Source organism: Pinus tabuliformis, chromosome 8 (genome assembly GCF_031772625.1).
Source record: "Pinus tabuliformis cultivar Carrire ecotype Pingquan chromosome 8, CPIR1, whole genome shotgun sequence".
Taxonomy (NCBI): Eukaryota; Viridiplantae; Streptophyta; class Pinopsida; order Pinales; family Pinaceae; genus Pinus; species Pinus tabuliformis.
In genome coordinates this window covers 753,472,943-753,493,003 of record NC_142294.1, presented here as the reverse complement: position 1 = coordinate 753,493,003, position 20,061 = coordinate 753,472,943, and the positions used below count along the sequence as shown (strand labels likewise).

The window sequence follows — 20,061 nt, the reverse complement described above, 5'->3', positions numbered from 1 at the left end:
CAACACTAAGAGATGTATCATCACCAGCATATATATTTTTGGTGTTACAATCATTTAAAGAAGAAAACATGGCTTTGTTTTTGGCCATGTGATAAGAAGCTCCAAAATCAATGAGCCACTCATGAGAATGAGAAGAAGAAGATGCATTTAATGCATAACCAGACCGAGATGATTGACAAACACATGCAGAAAGTGCCATTCCTAAAGATGAAGTTGAAGGTGAAGAATGCTCCAAATGGATGTTATGTTTCTTCATCGCTGCTTCCAAGGCTTCCATCTTCTTAAAGCATTTGGATTCTAAGTGGCCATCTCGATTACAAAAGTTGCAATGTCTATCAGTCTTCTTCCATTTGTTTTTATTTGTCTTATCATTTTGTTGAAATGATTTTTCATTTTGAAGCTGAGATTTCTTAGGACCCTTGTTTGGTTTAGGACCATTATTTTTAGGATATGACTTCTTAGGATTCTTTGAATTTGGTTGCTGCTGGGCGGCTAACGCTTTCTTGGAAGATTTTCCAAGATTAAGAAGACCAAGGTGTAAGAGCTTTTCTTGTTCTCTTATTAAAGAATCACAAAAAGAGTCAAAGGAAGGGGTCTTGTAGTCTGTTCCTTGAGAAATGAAGGCTTCGCTTGTAGAATGGAAGGTGGAAACAAACACAGAGTAGGCTGGTCCCAACTTAGTAAGAATGGAATAGATAAGGTTACTATCTTCTTTCTTAACTTTAACACCTTCCAAGAGATATCTAAGGGTCTTGAACTTGGACAAGAAATCTTCAATGCAAGAAAAATTATTAGGGTCCAATGTAAGCAACTCATTTTCAAGTTGATGGGCTCTAAGTTCATTTTTAATCCCAAAAACTTTATTGATTTGTTTCATTGCTTCATCAGGAGTATCAAGTTCTGCAATATGGAATCTAAGATCTGGAGAAATAGACATCCCTATCAATCCACGTGCTTGAACTTGCCTATTTTCCCATTTAGCAGCGTTACCTTCATCCTTCGGTTTCTTTTCTTGGCCTGAGGCTATTCTGTAGAGACCTTTACTTCTAAGTAAATCCTCAATGTAGGCCAACCATTGGAAGTAGTTGGTGCTGTCAAGGGTAACTTGGTATTGACTTTCCATTTCAATAGAAACTGAAGCTAAAGATGCTAAAACTAAGTGTTCCAATGGATAGATCTCGAAAAATTAGGCTGGTTTAAAAAAAACGGCTTCCGGATGAAGAAGTTATGGCTTTTTGAAAAAAAGTTGATGAAGTTGCCGACGAAGTGCGGGAATGTGCGGAAATGAAAAAATCTGCCCCCACAAAATGGAGACTTGAACCCAAGACCTCTACTCTCTTAAAATAGCTTTGAACCAATTGAGCTATACAAAAAGTTTGAGAGAGAGAGAGAGGGGGGGTGCTTTGGGTTGCATGCTTTCTTTGAGAAAGCTCTTTTTCCCTACAAAACAAAAAACACAAAACCCAACACGGACATGCAAAGAAAACAAACTTTATGGCTCGAAGTTAGCTTTAGCCGAAAAACTAAATATTTTCAAAAATGAACCTTGCGGCTCAAAGTTAGCTTTGGCCAGAAACTAAATATTTTTCTCAATGTTTCTGATTTTCTGAGATCACACTAAGGCGCAGGGAAAAGAGCATACGCATGAGAAAAATCCTTCCTTTCTGTTTCTGATTTTCCCAGTTCGCACAGAGTCGCAGGGCAAAGAGCATACGTAGAAATGAAAGGTATAGATCTGGTAATAAAAAGGGCTAAATAAACCGAAACCGAAATAAACAGAGAGAAAATAACTGTAAACTGCAAGTAAACACTGTATACCTCCAGATCTTAAAAATGACGCAGCTAGGGCTACCGGAAACCTTTTCGCCTGAAACGAAAGGGGTTCCTCACTGGAACAGATGCTCCCAACACAACAGAGCAGTCCTCTCGGCCCGAAAGCAGTCAGAAACAGTAGATCTAGGAAACGGCAGTCGGATGCAGTTCTACCGGCTTTAGATTTGGATCACCAACGGACGCAGCCCTCAAATAGCTCTGATACCATGTAGGAATTTACAGGGTAAGTTCCTCAGACAGAACACCAAAGGACACCGCTCACAACCAGATCACAGATCAATAGACTAGTATTTTTGACGTGGTTAAAACCTTCAAAGAGGGAAACAGTCCACGGCCTGAGCCAACGCGGCCACTTCAGGCAATTTATTAATAAAAGAATGAAAATTTACATATGCTTCTCTCATGCACGGATTACTCTACAAATGACCCTCCATGCGCTTTAAATAGAAATCATGGACCAATCGGGTGTCAAGCCACGGATCAAGTGTTGGTAATACCGAGGAGAGAATGAACCGTCGGATCACTACATATCGTGACCGTCGGATTGTAAGTTACAAAATGTACAACGGTAAAGAAACACACTTTACCTAACTCTATACCTAACTCTATACTAGACCAAGTTGTACTTAACTATTTCCTATGTGTCGGAATATCCTAACAGAACCTACGTATATACACGCTTTCATCAAAGCCAACCAGTGTATACATCTGCAAATATTAAATCATAATTCTCCAGCTATACCATACTTCAGTTATACCCAGATCATATAATTTACAGAATAATATATGCATCAGTATTAGATATAGAATATTCATGAGAAAAACCACATAATTATAGTTTATTTTACGCCTTAAGATCCTGATCCATCATTAGACCTTATCCTCCATCAACTGCTAAGGTTCCTCCTTGGTTCAGATCCAACAATGCACCATAACCCAATAACCTGCATACTATATCTCACACTTCATTAGATATTCTATACTTGTGTACCTTGGCCTAATGATCTTCTCCTCCTTTTATAGTTTTAGGTATTTCTCAATACCATGGACCAAAACCACTTAGGACCAATACCTTGGATCAAATACCTAGGGTCAATACCTCAAACCCAATACCTGGATCAAAATACCATGGACCAAATACTTTGGACCAAAAAACTTAGTTTTCCAAGGTATACGTGCTTTTCGTTTTGTGAAAGTGCGTGTGTACATATACGCGACCTGTATACAGTGAACCTGCATGTGTACACAGCTTGGCCAATGGTGAACTTGTGTATGCCTCTCTCTCTTCATTCTGTGAAGTCTGATCTGTATCTCTGATCTGTTAACCTGCAGTATTATGATTTATCATCTGAGTGAGTTTCCATCAAGGACAACACCCATTTCATAATGCCAACAATATTTGTCTACACAACCTTGTCTCATGTTGGGAACATGCAATCCTTGTTCTTATTGAAGCCTTTACAGAAACAAAAATTCAAAGCTAAATAAAAAATAGCAATTGAAATGAACCATCTATGATAAGATGAAAAATGGGAACTTGATTACAAATATCACTCTTTGCACATACATCCACACACATAAATTCTGTCTTTAGACACTTACAACCTAGAAAACTATATTGATGATGTACTCAATGACAATGATCCAATGGGTGCTAACGTTTTTTATTTTCAAGAGACACATTTGAAACAAGATGCATTGCAACAAAGGCTCAAAACCTTCACTTGCATATTTAATCATAACAAATATGGATTTCTCATATGCTTGAGACAAAGTATAACAATCCTTGAACATATGCACTTTGAAGAAGGTAATGGAGAAGCACTTATGGCAAACATCATTCTACATGGAATGTAATTGAGAGTTGTCAATGTATATGTAACACCCTCTGCCACATTGCCCCATATTCTAAGTATTATTCAGGAAATATTGTCCAATATTGTTATTGGAAAACCAATGCTCATTGTAGGAGATTTCAATGTTAACATGGGTCAAAGAAACAAATGAATAAATACACTAATAGACTATATGCATAGCCACAACCTTCATTTCCTTCTAGATACAAATTCCTATTTGCACACGTCGCTTAATGATCATGTATGGTCTAACATACAACATAGCTACAAGATTTATAAACTAGATACATATTGGTCAGATCATGACAATTTTTTTCATAATGGGCCATATATATGAAGATGAACCATAGATCATTTTAAACACTTTCAATATTTGCAACTAAACCATTCACCCCCCTTTTGTTGACATAAATTATAAGTATTTACAAATACCATATGTACTTGATTTTTGTTTCTCGTTTTTATATACATATACAAGTTAGCATGATTCCATTGTTGTTAATTGCATTTTTCTTTCCCATTTCTACTTGCATCAGAAAAAAAAAATAAAAAAAAAATAACTTGCAGGTTTGAAAAACAAAGTTACATAACAACAAAACAAGAAAAGAAATTGCAAAAAGAAGTACAAGGGAAAGACAACCTATGCATATTTTTTTTGTGCATCTATCATATCTCAGTGTAATTGATTCTAATTTGTGTGCTCTATGCATAGCATGAATGCACTATAATTCCGATACCAATTGAAGAACTGAACATCCACAAATATTGGAATTTGTTTCATGGTGATGTCATGGTAGTTTACACCACATTTCTGGACAAAGCAATAATAAGTTGCCAAATATTATGTGTTTATTTGATTGATCAACAAGGATTGATGACAATCACGATGGTTATTCTAGGTTGCCTCATAAAAAACACCATCAAAAGATCTTGCTAGGAAAATGAATTACAATCATGAATTCCTAGATTGCACCAAAATGAAACTATGACCGTGGTGATTGCAACTGCACTCTATTATAATACAACATGAGCACTATAGAAAGCATTGACAAAGTATACGTAGAATACAAATTTGTTCTCAATGCAACAATAAAGCAACTTGGAGAAATAATATCAGAATTCATAATTGCAACAGTGGTAACACTTGTAATAGCAGCTCTAAAAGTTGGAATGAAATATACATTGAAAGTTAAAGATGAAAGATCTGAAGATAACAAGGCATCGGTCATCCGTTAGTCTTATGCATTTCATCTTAATGTCTACATGCAATTTGAACAATTACATTTATTTTTATTATTTTTATATTTATTTATCTTTTTTTGTGGGCACACTTTACACTACAACTACAGTTGTTTGAAAAAATTGCATCTATTTACAATGAAATAAAAGAAACACTTGCAAACTGTAGACATGCCAACCATGATCTTCAAAAACATAACAAAAAGAAAAGATGACAAGGAAAAAACATTACATATAGTACAAGTCACTTTCATTATGCATTTGAATATTGAGATAGAACATGAACTCGAAAAAAAATTGACAAACATATCTAGTACATACTCAGTAACCAACTTATGTTTAATATGAAAAGTTACTTATTTTTTGGCACAAATTTGTTGACTAGCTTTCTTCTATAACAAGTGCAAGGAACACTTGTCGTTGTAAATGCATACTCAATACCATCTGAGCTTGTTTGTGTAGTATGAAATTTCCCAATGTCTTCCTCTACAATGATAGAAGATCTGTCAATATTTTGTGTTAAATGCAAACATAAAACCCCTTTTCTTTTTCTGCATTTTGTGAACTGCACTATAAGAAATCCTTATAACACCATCATGCGATGTTGTCTCAAAAATGGGCTGGTTCTTAAGAAATTTCCACCTAAATTAGCTATTATGTCTTACCAAGAATATCTTCAAAAAAAATAAATACAAACTATATGTTGCAGAATTTACGAATACATGGTCTTTTCACTATCAATTGCAACAATGAGATTCTACATGTTGAGAGCAACAACAAACAAACTAGAACAACACAAAGTTCCAACTAGCAACTTCCTCTTCTCTCCTCATGTATTATCCCCTTCCTCTCAAGTTTACATTTTAGTCATATAACAAAATGCTACCATTTTCTATTTATGTAAAAATCAATAAGAACTCTATTATTTTTTCCCTCATGCAAGGACGATAAAAGCACAAAAAACAACACATCACATTATTATAGATATTAAATGTCAATGTCTAATGAACAATGAACATTAGTGTGTTGAGGCACCAAAAAACTTAAATATTTTGTAACACTATCAAAATTTGTTTTTCTATGTGCTACTATATGTGATGTTCAATTCTTGTGAGCTAAATAGTTTTATAAGAAATAGGTTTTGTCTAGTCTGGATAATTATATAAGCATGGAATTCTATTTAGTTGAAATATTTTGAGAAACGTCCAATGTAAACTTTTGCTATACTCAAGTCTCTTGCCTTAAGAACTCAATTCTGTTTAGTCAAAATGTCCTAATTTTGTTATATCATGCTATCAATCTAAATGAATTCCCTCTTGTGATTTCAAGTCACAAAACAACAATCGTAACATAGACATATTAGCAAAATGTTCTCCTAGCCATGTGCCAAATCTAAATATAATAATGGGAATAAAGAAACATGTCTGCTAGTCCTATATTGTATATTATTAGACTTGTATTGGATATCATACCATCAAAGACTGACCTTCTTACCACAATAAACCAACTTCCCCATACACATCCTCAACTATGATAAAGAGCACTTTCTCGTATCTGTAAGGCAACCCATTACTAAAACTCACCCTCAAAAGTGTGACACCCTGAAAACTGCCATGGATAGCATAGAAAATAATGCACTTGATGTAGCGATTATGCTCCTCGTAATCGACATTGTGAGATCTCAGAGGTCATATCTCTGGTGCCTATGGCACCACAATTATAGAAAAACTGTGACGAAAGAATCTTGTTCAGGCTAACACTCTTCATGTGAAACATTTTAAACCAACGTAGATCCATCTTAACTCCAAATCTATCAAGTGCCGAGAGGGATCAAATAGCTCAACGTACACACCTCTTTTCTAAGTGCAAAACTTCAATAAATGTTTGTGCCTTAAGAGATTTGATTCCTCTCCCAGCTCGATAGATCTAAAGTTATGATGGATCTAGGACGGTTTAATTATTAATTTAATTTTTATTTATTTTTATGTAGTTTCACTAAGTCAAAATATTTTAATTAATAATTTTTTTATTTAGTTTGACTAGATAAAAATGTTTATATAAAATAATATAACAAACATTAGAACATCTCTTCCATACAAGGTTGTAGAGCATCTCTCAACCTAAAAATGTAATAAAATTAAATTTAAAAAATGTATTTATAAAATATTTTGATTGTGAAATGAGGTGTTTTTTCGCATATGGTATTGGTGAGCCATTGTTTTGGCCCATGATATGGTATGGTTAATAATATACATACTAAAGTGGGGTGAGTATCCATGGTTTAAAATCTTGTTATATTGTAAGTACTACTTTGATTGTGAAATAAGAGATGGTTTTTGGGCATGTGGTGTTGATGATCCATGGTATTGGCCCATTTTATCATATGGTTAATAATATCCATGGTAAAGTTGTGGTCAATATCCATGGTTAAAAATATTGGTATATTATTTAAATTGGGATCTATATTAATTTAATCTACATGTAAAGGTTTACTATTCATTTAGTTATTTTTCACATATTAATATAAATTCAACATATTCACCGAACATATAAATGTTTATGATTCATTTAGGTATTTTGGACAGTTATCCTCATTCCATGATAACCACAAGTTCCAACAGATGCAACCACTTCCCTTTGAATTAGGGATTTGTTGAAAAGACAAAAAGAATTATGCAATTTTTAAATGCAATATGAATGGTTCCAAGTGTTAAACTATCGTGATTCCATGATGCCTAACTTTTGCTGCCACAAATTTCAACCCATGCAACCACTTCCCTTTGAATTAGGGCTTTGTTAAAAAGGCAAAAATAAATCATGCAATTTTGAAATGCAATATGAATAATTCCAAAGGTTTGCTTAATCTCTTTCCATGTGCATGCCATGGTGGGATTCAAGCCTTAGGTTTATATTTCATAGCTGAGGAATTTTGAAACTCTGTTTGCAGTTTGGGAAACATTATTTTATATATGAAATCAAACATATATTGGAAAAACATTATAAATTCTTTCAAAACTTAAAAAATAGTTAATTTATCATAAAAAAAATATTTCTCTCTACAACAAACTTCATTGAAATAACAACAAGGTTAAAAAAAAAATTGTATCTACATAATGAGATAACTTTCCTCATTTGCTAAATGGCATGCCAATAATTGTAACAAATCTGCAAACAAATTTTATTCATAGCTTGGAAAATCAACTAAAAGACATGGATAATTGAAAGAGCTAATGGAATAATTTTAGATCACTAAGTTAAAGGTCTTATAAATTCATAAAATTAGGGGACTCTCTAGAAACAATATCGTGAAAAGGCTTGTTAAAATCATGCTTACTTTGTTAAAGGATTGAGAGTTAGAGGAGAAAAAAAGTATGAGTTGGCAACAATGTTTCAAGTGAAACTTGTATTGTATCCTTCTACTTGCATATGTTCTCATTAAATTAAATAAGTTGAATCAAAATTTCCAAGAGGATCTATTGATACTTTATATGTTTCTATTAACATGCTTCACAAAATACTGTTGGGAAGCATTTTTGGGGTAGGTGTAATGCACAATGTGTCCTATTTTTTAGTTAAAGCACAAGAAGGAATGCTAGAACTGAGACTTTAGTGATCCATATTGTAGATAAAAATGTTTTTGATTAGTCAAATGAAGGAATGTTTAAATTTGCAGATAGGACATGTAGGGTACATTTACATTGAGGTTCAAAAGTTTACCAAAGATGCAAAGATCAGAGACATTATGATCTTATTTTTTTTTTAATTGATTTTGAAATTTTTATGTGAAAAATTTAGTGTTAGGAATCACCTATTGCGCATATGGTTAAATGGTTGGATAAAATGAATGAAATTATTTGTACTATCTCTAAATCACACCCTAAAAAACATTTTTTGTGTGCAACTCCACTAGAAAAACAAGAGTTTTTAGAATAATGAATCAACAAATTCAAATGTATAATTTCTTAATGAAATTTATAGGCTAGCTAACTTTTTAACACATCTTTCATTTCTTTTGGAAGAGAAACAAAAATTTCTATACTTCAATGATGAAATATATTGTTAGAAGGTTGAGTAAAATGAATGAAATTGTTTGTACTATTTCTAAATCACACCCTAAAAAGCATGTTCTTGTGTGCAACTCCACTAGAAAAACAAGATTTTTTGGAATTATGAATCATCAAATTCAAATGTATAATTTCTGAATGAAATTCATCGACTAACCAACTTTTTAACACATCTTTCATTTCCTGTGGAAGAAAAACAAACATTTCTGAAATATGTCTTCTTTGAGCACAATGTACATACTGGTTTTGGTAAATACTGCTCTTCCTGGTAACTTAGTTGCATGCAATGATTCTTATTCAGAAGAAGAAATTGAAGCATACTTTCATCTTATGTTCTAATGGTTCTGAGAGAGATCGACACTGTGATGGCCGTGAGACAATATGTGACCATTAGTAATGTTTTCTCCTAATATGGTTGCTCCTAGATCATTATGATCGTTGTAGGCCAGTAAATATCTTACCGCCACATTTCCCTTGGACTATTTAGGAACTGCACATATACCTGACTCCTCCTTTATTGATGGGGAAGAAATAACTTCACATATACCTACAACATAAAATTATCCATCCTTAAATTCTCCATCCTTATACATGCCATTATCCAACCATTGTTACATAACAAGCGGCATGAATATTGTGCAGAATATCCGAAGCTATCCGCCAAATAAATACCATCTCCCAAACTCTTTCCACTTGACATTAATTTGGTGTCGCTTAAGAATCACAACCCATTTCTATCCATTCCAATTACAATGCCAATTGCATTAGTATAAAAGTTGATTGAACCAAGCCCCTTTTATTATCTTGTGAATAACGTGACCACTGACAATTGGAGTGCACTGAAAGCTCGCATAGATAATCTTCCAAGCACTCGTCTATTTAAGATGTCCTAGGCACTGATCTACAATCAACCCAAAGGCTATCTCTATGAATATTTCTATGTCTCTTGAAGCACTCGAGCTATAGGTGCTGTTAAAAGTGACAACAAGACCTCAACCCATTGCTCCACCTCCTCCCCCTCCTTCTTCATTAGAACCTGTTGTTCTTACCAATCCTACTACATGACCACTCGAGAAAATCAATTAATGACTAAATAAATATGACTAAAATGTTGGTTTTGTTATGAGATATTATAAATTAGCTACTAATAGTCATATAAATGCAAATTGTAGTCATCATTTGAAATCAATTAATGAGCAAAGAAATATGACTATATTTTGGTTGTGTTATAATATATTGTAAATTAGCTATTAATAGTCATATATGTAGAATTTCGTCATCATTTGTAATAAAAAATTTATTATTTACAATAATCATTTATACTTTTTTGGTTAGTTTCATATTCATTATATAAACGACTAATTTAATAGTCTATATTCATTTCATTTGCATTCATTAATAATAATTATAAATGACTAATTTAATTGTTGTGTATTCATTTTAGTTGTATTCATCATTAGCAAATATAAAATACTAGTTTAGTAGTTCTAGATTGATTTTATGAGTTCATTATTAATCAACATAAATTAATTAGAATGATTTTGCAGCTAAATTTAAAAAATTACATACAATGTTCATGTTCCTTTAATATGAAAATAGAAAGTTGCATATGTTAATTACAACCCTAAATAATATCAAGTACAACTATAAATCATTTCAACTACATAAATTATATAATATGAAATATGATTTTCCAACTTAATATTGTTTGGACTACAATTTACACATGAAATATTGTTTCACGACTTCAAAACATTATCATTATGTTGCTAAGGTATTGCAATTGAATTCACCAACTCTAAAGACTTGACCAACAGTCTCATGCGCGATATTGGATATAAGGGTATCACTCAATCGACTCTCTCTCTCTCTTTTTTCCTTTTTTGTTCCAGTGTCACTATTCTCATCTTTCTTTAATTTATGCTTCTTATCATCAATATTGAATTCCTCTTCTGAAATTGAAAGAAGATACAATGCAGAGTATAAGACATGAAAAACTATGAACACTGGAATATAAATTAAAGTACATTATAAAGTATTTATATGACATATACCTCAACATTAGCGATGTCATTTCCCCCCAGAAAAGTAAGAAACTCGAACACATTTTCTTTAGTTGGGAGATAGTGTATGGCCTGTATAAATAAAGAAAATAAAACGTCACCATAGAAAAAAACACCTTAGGAACTTAGTATTCAACCTTCAGGAAAATCTTAGGGACTTGCATGCTAACTAAGTCACATGCTAAGAAAATTAGGTCGTAAATAACTTGTGAAAAGAAATGGAAAGAAAAAGAAAACATATAATAAATAATGTATGACAGTTTGTCGGAAAATTGCATCATAGAAGAAAAAAATTCTCCTATGGTTACCTGTACATGTGGTGGGTAACATGCTCCAATATGCCATGATCCTTAGGGTCCAGAGGAAGTAAACCTCCTACTATCATAATTATTTATTGGTTGCATCTTGGCCTTGTCTCTCCTTTTTGAGCCCAAAAAATAAAAATAAGTCCATCCTTAACTAGTTGTACCCCATATAATCATTTTAGCATGCTATCTCCACATACCCACCAAAAATGTCAGTTATGCGAAGCAAATGGAATTGTGTAATTATTTCTAAAACTATGTCATTTACACCCCCTTCCAATGTATCTGACCAAATGCACCCACTTGATTTTCATCTTTTATATTCATTTACATCCTGAAAAATCTTCATTTCAAAAACCAAGACAACCACAATATCTCTGGATCCTAAAACTCATCCATATTTTCCACAAACCATAAGAATTAATAGTCTCTTATGATCAACCCACTAGTCTTAATATATATATATATATATATATATATATATATATATATATATATATATATATATATATATATATATATATATATATATATATATAGATATATATATATTCATTTTTTTTTCTTTTCATTCCCTACGCACATAAAGTGATCTTCTATTAGTTGTTAACTATTGACACCTAATCCTCAACGGATGGGTGAACTGGAACGTGAACAGTCATCAAGAAGATGAACTGTTCCGTCTCCTTTTTGTATATAAACAATAGTACTCTAATGAAATAATATATCAGTATTTCTTCTGCTTATTCTGGAGTTACCCTGGCCTGACATGGTATCAGAGCGCAGGTCCCAGATTCCTTGTAACTCCTCTAATAATGCCTCTGTCCTGAGCGCTGCTCTGCCCTGAGTGTCATTGATTCTCTGCGCATCATTGATTGTCTGCGCCTCTGTCCTGCGTCTCAATGATGATTCTCTGCACTCTCTGACTAACATGAACGCCAGAGACTGCGCATTGTTTTTATGAACGTATCTTACCGTTTTAGTGTCCATAAGCACTGAGCTATTCAAACGTTACACATACAATCGCTCTGCGCCTCGTAATAGGATTGATGAGAAAATCGTAGAGTTCTTGGTTCTTCAACAAATGAGAAAGTCTTTCCATATCCCCATTAATCACCTCTAACATGTTATTTGCCTGTGCAAATTGCAAAAGAGCTGCCGCATATCCACCCGCTGCAGAATCACGCGTCACAACAACAGCCCGTCGTACAGGACTTTTTGCATTTGCATGTGGGATTCTTGAAGCCAAAGCATCAGGAAGCCGTTGAACAGGTTCCCGAGCGTGAAGCGCTTGTGCAGATGATCTTGAATGTACATTCAAGGAAGCGAGGGATTGCGTTAATGTATCCATCTGGACAATCTCAGCAGAAAGTTTCCTGGCGATGAAATTTTGATCAATCTGACGTTTATGCAATAATGCCACTACAACTGCATTATATGCCTAAGAATATACGAACCAGACGGCCAAAATCGTACCGAAGAGAACAAATAGGACGGCCTGCTGAGATGTTCTGACGAGGAAACCCCGAGATATAAGCCCCGTAAGCCTTTTGTGGTTTGCCAAGGTCAAGTAAGCAAGCTGTGCTTGTTCATCGTTGTGCTTGCAGTTGTGGGAGCTGTAGTTTTTGGGTTCGTCTGGCTCGGCCATGAGCATCATGTCAGGAGTATGGCGGCCATCATCACAATCCACAAGTGCTATGCGTAAATCGAGGGCAACGGAATAGTAATATCGGTTTGATTGTATTACTCAGTCTTGTTTTTGTGGAGGTGAATAGTAATATTGCACAATTCTTTATCATTTGAATGATAATGTTGTAGTATTGCGCCGTCTCTATAAACATTTTTTCAAAGCATTGCGCTGTTTTTTCAAAGTGTTCATATATATCATTCAAGGCAGTTTTCAAAGCATTCAATTTATATCAGTGAGGGTGTTTTATATATTAAAACATTTGTAGTGTTGCATGATAAATTGATATATTGAAGTGATATATTAATACATTGAAGTGATCCCTTGCGCATTTTTTCAAAACATAGTAGTATTATAGTGATGAAATGCTGATGCTTTTAGAAAATATCAGGAGGATTTGAAGGCTGTAACGTAAGCATTTTTTATCAGCAGAAGTAATTTTTACAGAATGCATTCAATCATCTTTATGGTCGGAATAGTTCTCACTGGCAAGGAGAACTATTCTGAATGGTCTCAGATGGTAAAACACACCCTCATCTACAATGAGTTGTGGAAAGGAGTGTGTGTCGGAGAAGAAGACAAAGACCCTGTGCAGCCTACATCAGATAAAGAACCTGTCATTTGGGAAAACAAGAACAACAAAGCCTATGCATTGATCGCAGCATCTGTAAATGAAGAAGTAAGTCATCATATTTCATCCTATTCCACTGCCTTTGAAGCTTTACAAAAGCTGAAAGAAATCTATGATTCACATTCTGCACTTGAAGCTGTTCAGCTCATGATTAAACTCTTCACTCTTGAACTGAAAAATAATGATCCCCTTGCTCTTGCATCTGAAATAAAGTCTATAATGCATGATATTAAATCCACTAAGGTTGAGCTGGATATCTCTCTTATTTCCTTTCTCAAAGCACTCTATCCTACCTACTCCAATTATCTTGAGTCTTTACAAGCAAATGGAAATCTTAAAGACATAACCTTTGAGTCTCTTGTGAAAAAGTTTGCTGAAAGAGAGAAAGCATTTGGAAAGAAAACAGTCCCTGAATCTTCTGAAGAGACTGTTTGCCTTGCTCATAAAGAAAAGCATCCTGCTCAAGATTCTACAAGAGGAAGAGGTGGATGAAGAGGAAGAGGAAGATACTTCAGAGGTAGGGGGGCAGACATTCTCAAGCAAAAAAGGCAGATCTGCATTGCATTCGCTGCAAACGAAATGGATCACATGATGCTTCTACATGCAAGCTACCATGGGACAAAATTGAGTAGAGAAGAAATCAACAGAAAGGTAAAGCACCTGAATCCGCTCACTATATTGAGGCACAATGTAACATTGGAGTAAATGAAGATTTGTTTAATGCTTCACTTGCTTCTTCGAAAAATGATTGGTTGCTTGATTCAGGAGCAACCTGTCATATGACTCATAGGAAAGATTCTTTTGAAGATTTCACTGACAATGTTGATGGAGCAGTATACTTTGTAGATCAGTCAAAAATCAAGCCATCAGGGCTTGGCACAATCAGGCTTAAACTGCCTGGTCTTCCAGACTTTCTTCTGGATCATGTTCTATATCTCCCACAGCTCAAGAGAAACTTGTTGTCCCTGGTCCACATCCGCCAGCAAGGTCACTCCATTCACATGTTTGATGGAAAGCTTGAGGTAAGAAAGGCATCTGACCACTCACTTGTCATGAGGGGTATAGAAGAAGAAAGACTTCTTAAACTGCAAGGAACCTCTGCTCATGCACAACATTTCTCATATATTTCTCATCATGAAGAAGGTACACTTCCGTCAAGTTTATTATGGCATGCTAGATTTGGACATTTAAACTATGATAGTCTCTGCTTGTTGAAGAAAAATGGTGTTGCTGGTTTGCCTACAATTCCTAGAAAACATAAGCAATGTGATGCTTGCATTCTAGGAAAGCATAGCAAACAGTCTTTTCATGATTCACATTCAAGAGCACATAGGAAGCTTGAACTCATTCATTCAGATTTATGTGGTCCAATGCCTGTTCCTTCTGCAAATGGAAATAAATATATCATGACATTTATTGATGATTACACCAGAATGTGTTGGGTTTATTTATTAAAGAACAAATCTGATGCTTTTCAAACATTCAAGAATTTTCATAAGTGGATTGAAAATGATGCACAATCTCATATTGGGTCTATTCGCACTGATAATGGAAAAGAATATACATCAAATGAATTTGAAAACTATCTTCGCCAACATGGGATCAAACATCAAACAACTGTACCTTATAATCCCCAACAGAATGGTGTAGCAGAAAGAATGAATAGAACAATTTTGAATATGGTCCGATCCATGCTTTCCTTCAAAAATGTAAAGATAATGTTTTGGGCTGATGCTGTTCTATGTGCTGCATATATAAAGAATAGATGTCCATCTAGTGCTATAAGAAACAAGACTCCTTATGAATTGTGGTATGGACATGTTCCTTCGGTAAAACATCTCAGGATCTTTGGTTCCACCTGTTATGCTTTAATACCAAAGGTACATAGAAACAAACTTGGTGCTAGAAGTCGTAAGTGTATCTTCCTGGGGTATTCAAACACCTCTAAAGCATACCGTCTCTATGATGAAGTAAATAAAAAGTTTGTTGTATCTAGAGATGTCATTTTTCTTGAATCATCCAAATTTGACAGTGTTGTTGAGCGGCAACTTGATCGCTTGGATAGATTCACAAAAACAAAATCATTTCAAGAGTTTGATAATCAGATTCCACATCTTGAAGGGGGGATTCCTATACTAGATCAACATGTGGAATCTTCTTCTGAAGAACAATCTCCCTTGCATGAAACTCCAACACCGTGTTATCACAAAATCACACACTGAAGGGCTGCTGATCAGGTAGACTCTGTGTAACTGTTTCAGACCAAGCTTTTGACTAAGGATTAGCCTCCCTAGCCTGAGAGGGCTCTCTCGAGAAAAAGTTATTGATTTTGAATGTTGATAAGAGGGCTAACTCTTGTACAGTAAATTTAATAAACTTGTTGGCTGGACAAACATTACAAAGGCCTCCATTGGGCTTATGGAGTCAAACATGCTACAGCAAACAACGATATTTCCTCTACATAGAAGTCAGGGCATGTGACATTTAAATGTTCAAAATATAACTCTTATAAAACCACAGTTCATAGAAGAGTACAGGAAGTCAGAGCAACATATGTGAATTCTGAGTGATTACTCCTCTAAGCAACTGAAAAAAGACATGAAGGACAAAGTAAAACAATACATCTTGAACATGGAAATGCTGTATGAATCCTGAGAAGAAAGGCATATATCTTATATTACTGCAAACTGTTCTTTACACAAGCCAAAATAGCACTCTGTTTTCATAAAATATCCAACCCCTATTACATAGATCATTCTCCTCTATATAGACACATACTTCTAACTGCTTAGAGCTTCCACCTCCAGCATGAGGGGAGCTCGATGATTGCCATTGATTACCCCTATCCGCTATTGAACTAACCTATTAAATACAATCAGCACTAACTGAAGTTCTAAAAAGTCCTAATTTAATTATAACTCTAATTCTATCTCCTTCGTTGAAGATTCCTTCTTGCAGCTTTGACACCTGGCTTTCCCTTCGTTCAGCTGAGATGGCATGAGGTGGCATAAGATGGGCAATTAATGTCCCATGCTGGCTTTGAATACCGAAGGCTTTGATCTGTTCTGTATTGGCCGAAAATATCCCTAAATTTTCGGTTCTGGTCCCCCATCACCGAGTATACAGCAGTGGGTACTTTAATTCTTTAATAACCCAAGAGAATAGGGTAACACCATGCTCCTGATATGCTGGAGGCTTCCTTGGTAGACAGGTGTGCCAGCCAAAACTTTTCGTATGCAGCTCTGCTTTTAAAATCACCACCTACAGCAGTTTCGTAGCGCGCTACGAAACTGCTGTGTAATTTTAAAAACACCGTCTTTAAAAATCATAATCCTTAACTGGAGTCTGAACCATTAACCAAAAAGTAAAATTTGGTCTGATAAATCTGTCTGAGCAGTTCAGTAAATATGGGTCAAATGGAAAGAACATGCTGAGTCTCTCAACACCCCCAAAGGCCTTGGATTCCTCTGTTTAGGATCATCTATAAGCGACTTCATTCGGAAGCAAAGTATATACATAACAGCCTGACATGCTGAATAGAATACCCCATGCACTCCTGGATTCACAGGCTTCCTCTTCTTGTTATGATTATACAAGTATTGCAAGCACCAATCCACCAACCTTCCTAGTGCTCGCTACCAGGCTTCCTAGGTTCTTCATTTTCCACACCATCATCTGTTAAAATGCCACACTCTGCTGCAATTTGCTTTCGCTGTGTTAATATTGTCACCAGTGACCATCCTCACTGTAATACCTGCAGTTCTACAGAATTCAACAGCTTCTTTGACACCAGGACGCACGAGATCCTTGATGCCAACAATGCATATACATGTATAATCATTTGTGGGCATGGTTTGTCTCTCTGGATCAAAATAATCTTCCAAATCTATATAAGCAAGGCAAAAGTTCGAAGAGATTCAGCAGTAAAACCATTTATGATATTATTAAGATCACTACTTGCTATATCATCTAGTGCAACAACACTGCCACTGCCATCTAGACCCTTGTTACACATTTTTAGGATGATTTCCGAGGCACCTTTGCAATAAACCCGATATTTTCCATCATGAAGCATCACCGCAACAGTCATTCTTTTCCTCACAGAATTGAAAGGCTCAACCTTCATTATTCTGGATTCACTGCGCTCTGTCGCAGAATTTTCACCCAATGATAAGCCAAACTCTAGCAAAGCAGACTCAGTAATTTTGCGTTTGCACTGTTCAGACTCCTTTTGCACAGCCTCAAGACAAGCCTTAAGAAATGGGAAGATACCGAACATTTCCGATGAAATGAACCTTGAAAAAAATGGCATCGAAGAGGTCAATCCAGTTTCTTGAGCGCGGCCATGGAGCATAAAAAGCTTCCAACCATCCATTCACCAATTTATCTCGAATACTTTGGGACATAGTCATTGCCTGGCTGTTTGGGTTGTTTGCATCAGGAAAAACATGATCATAAGATAAACCATTCAGCATGCCATTGACAAAACTTTCTCCGCCACCCGTTTGCGTGGAAAAAGAACTCTTGTGGAGCTAGGCCACGAAGATAATGAACTACATCTCTCTCTGGCACTTCATCAAACACTTGCGCCCAAGACATAAATGCTATTCCATGAATTTGCCACCTTCCAATAATCGGTTTCACCCACAACGCAAAGAAATCTCCACCGGCCCATTTGTATAGACCTCAGCCTCATTCTTATCCTTTTCCTTTTTTAAAATCGAAGTCGGTTCTCTTCATCTGCGATTTGCATTGATGCCGTGCCACCAGCAAGCAGAATAATGCTAAACAATTCTCGGCGTATATCCACGTCACACTTATTTATACTCTCGATAACCATCTAGGGAAGCCCGCGAAGTGAATGCCCTAAATTATCAAGCTTTTCCATATGAGGCAGTGTTTGAAGTAGGGGCGGGTGGAATATAAGATCAAGAAATTTGAATCTATCAGCTCCAATTTTCATTTTATACTATCCAGAGTAAGTGCATACTGCTGACCATCTTCAGTAACCTTTCCAATTTGATCCAAGTGAACCCTCACCTGTTCTTCAAGACGCATAATCTTCTGTTTATACATCTCTGCTGAAGCACCAGCCTGCTGCAATTGCTTTGCCATATCCTTTTTCTCCATAAGAAGAGAATCTTGAACCTGCTTTGCCTTCACACTCTCCGATACAAGCTTGATATCGTAATCATCTCTCTCTGTTATCTGCTGAAGTAATCGTTGATTTTGAGTTTACATATCTTCGTATGCTTGCCCAATAGTCTCAATTTCAGCTATATACACTTCTCCTTCTTCATTTTTAGCTTTCAGAGCCTCAGTGAACTCCAATATGTCCCTCTCTGCAGCATCAAGCTTTTGCCTTGTGTCAGCTATCTCAGCTTTAGCAACAGCAAGTCTCTGTTGGCAGACTGCCTCAGCTTCATTGGCTGCTTTGACCCGCAATTCCAAACTGTGCTCATCAAGGGCAGACTTTAGCTTATGCACTTGTGCCCAAGCTTTGCATTCTGCCTGCCTTGCTTCCATGACATCCCTGGAATTTGTGGTTTCCCGTCCATACATCTCCAGAATTAACTTTAGCTCTTGTTTAGTCTCTCTTAGATCCATAACCAAAGCCTGCAAGGATTTTATTTTAGCTACATGGTCTGCACATTTATCTGACAGTTTGTTGTATTCATTTGACTTTCTGTTAAGTATAGTTGTGAGGGAATGGACCTCTGCCCGCAATGAATGAACTTCAAAGGCTATCTCCTTAAATTTAGTTAAATGTGCTTGCATCATACCCATATCTTTACGTAGAGTTGAAACCATCACTTTAAACTCACTAATAGTGTCTTTGTATGATATGAAGAACCAACAGATCCATTAGCATCATTGTAATAGCTGTCCACATATTTATTGAACAAAGATTGCTGCCCAAATGGCTGTATGATAGGCATTGGTCATGCATCCATCAATGAATCAATTATTGCACCCTCTCTAAGAAACTCACACTGACCAAACTTAATGACAAGCATACAGGCAGGAGCTTGAGAACATGCCACCTGTAAAATGCATCCACCCCAGAACTATTTTGCATGACAGCTACTATGGATTCAAACAAATCCCCAATTTCGTAGCACGCTACGAAATCACTAAAACATGTTGCGCTGCGAAACTGCTAAAGGATTCATGCGCTGCGAAAACACTTTGTCCTTAAGCTAATCTGAGCAATTTTTGGAAACAGAATTTTCAGTGATAACAGTTGCTCCACTTGGGATAGTGTGCCCTTGTGGTACACTAAGAACTTGCAGTTCCAGTGCTTTATAAAGTTTATTTGACAAAACATCCTCTTTCAGCTTCTTGGGCCTTCACCTCGGGCTTTAGCTGGATGATCACTGTAG

The 20,061-nt window shown here is 35.6% G+C and overlaps 1 pseudogene; it reads right to left on the bottom strand.

Moving 5' to 3' along the window:
- Window positions 1-18,637: 18,637 nt before the first annotated feature.
- LOC149237776 (E3 ubiquitin-protein ligase BRE1-like 1 pseudogene) lies at window positions 18,638-19,240 on the bottom strand (annotated as a pseudogene).
- Window positions 19,241-20,061: the final 821 nt, after the last annotated feature.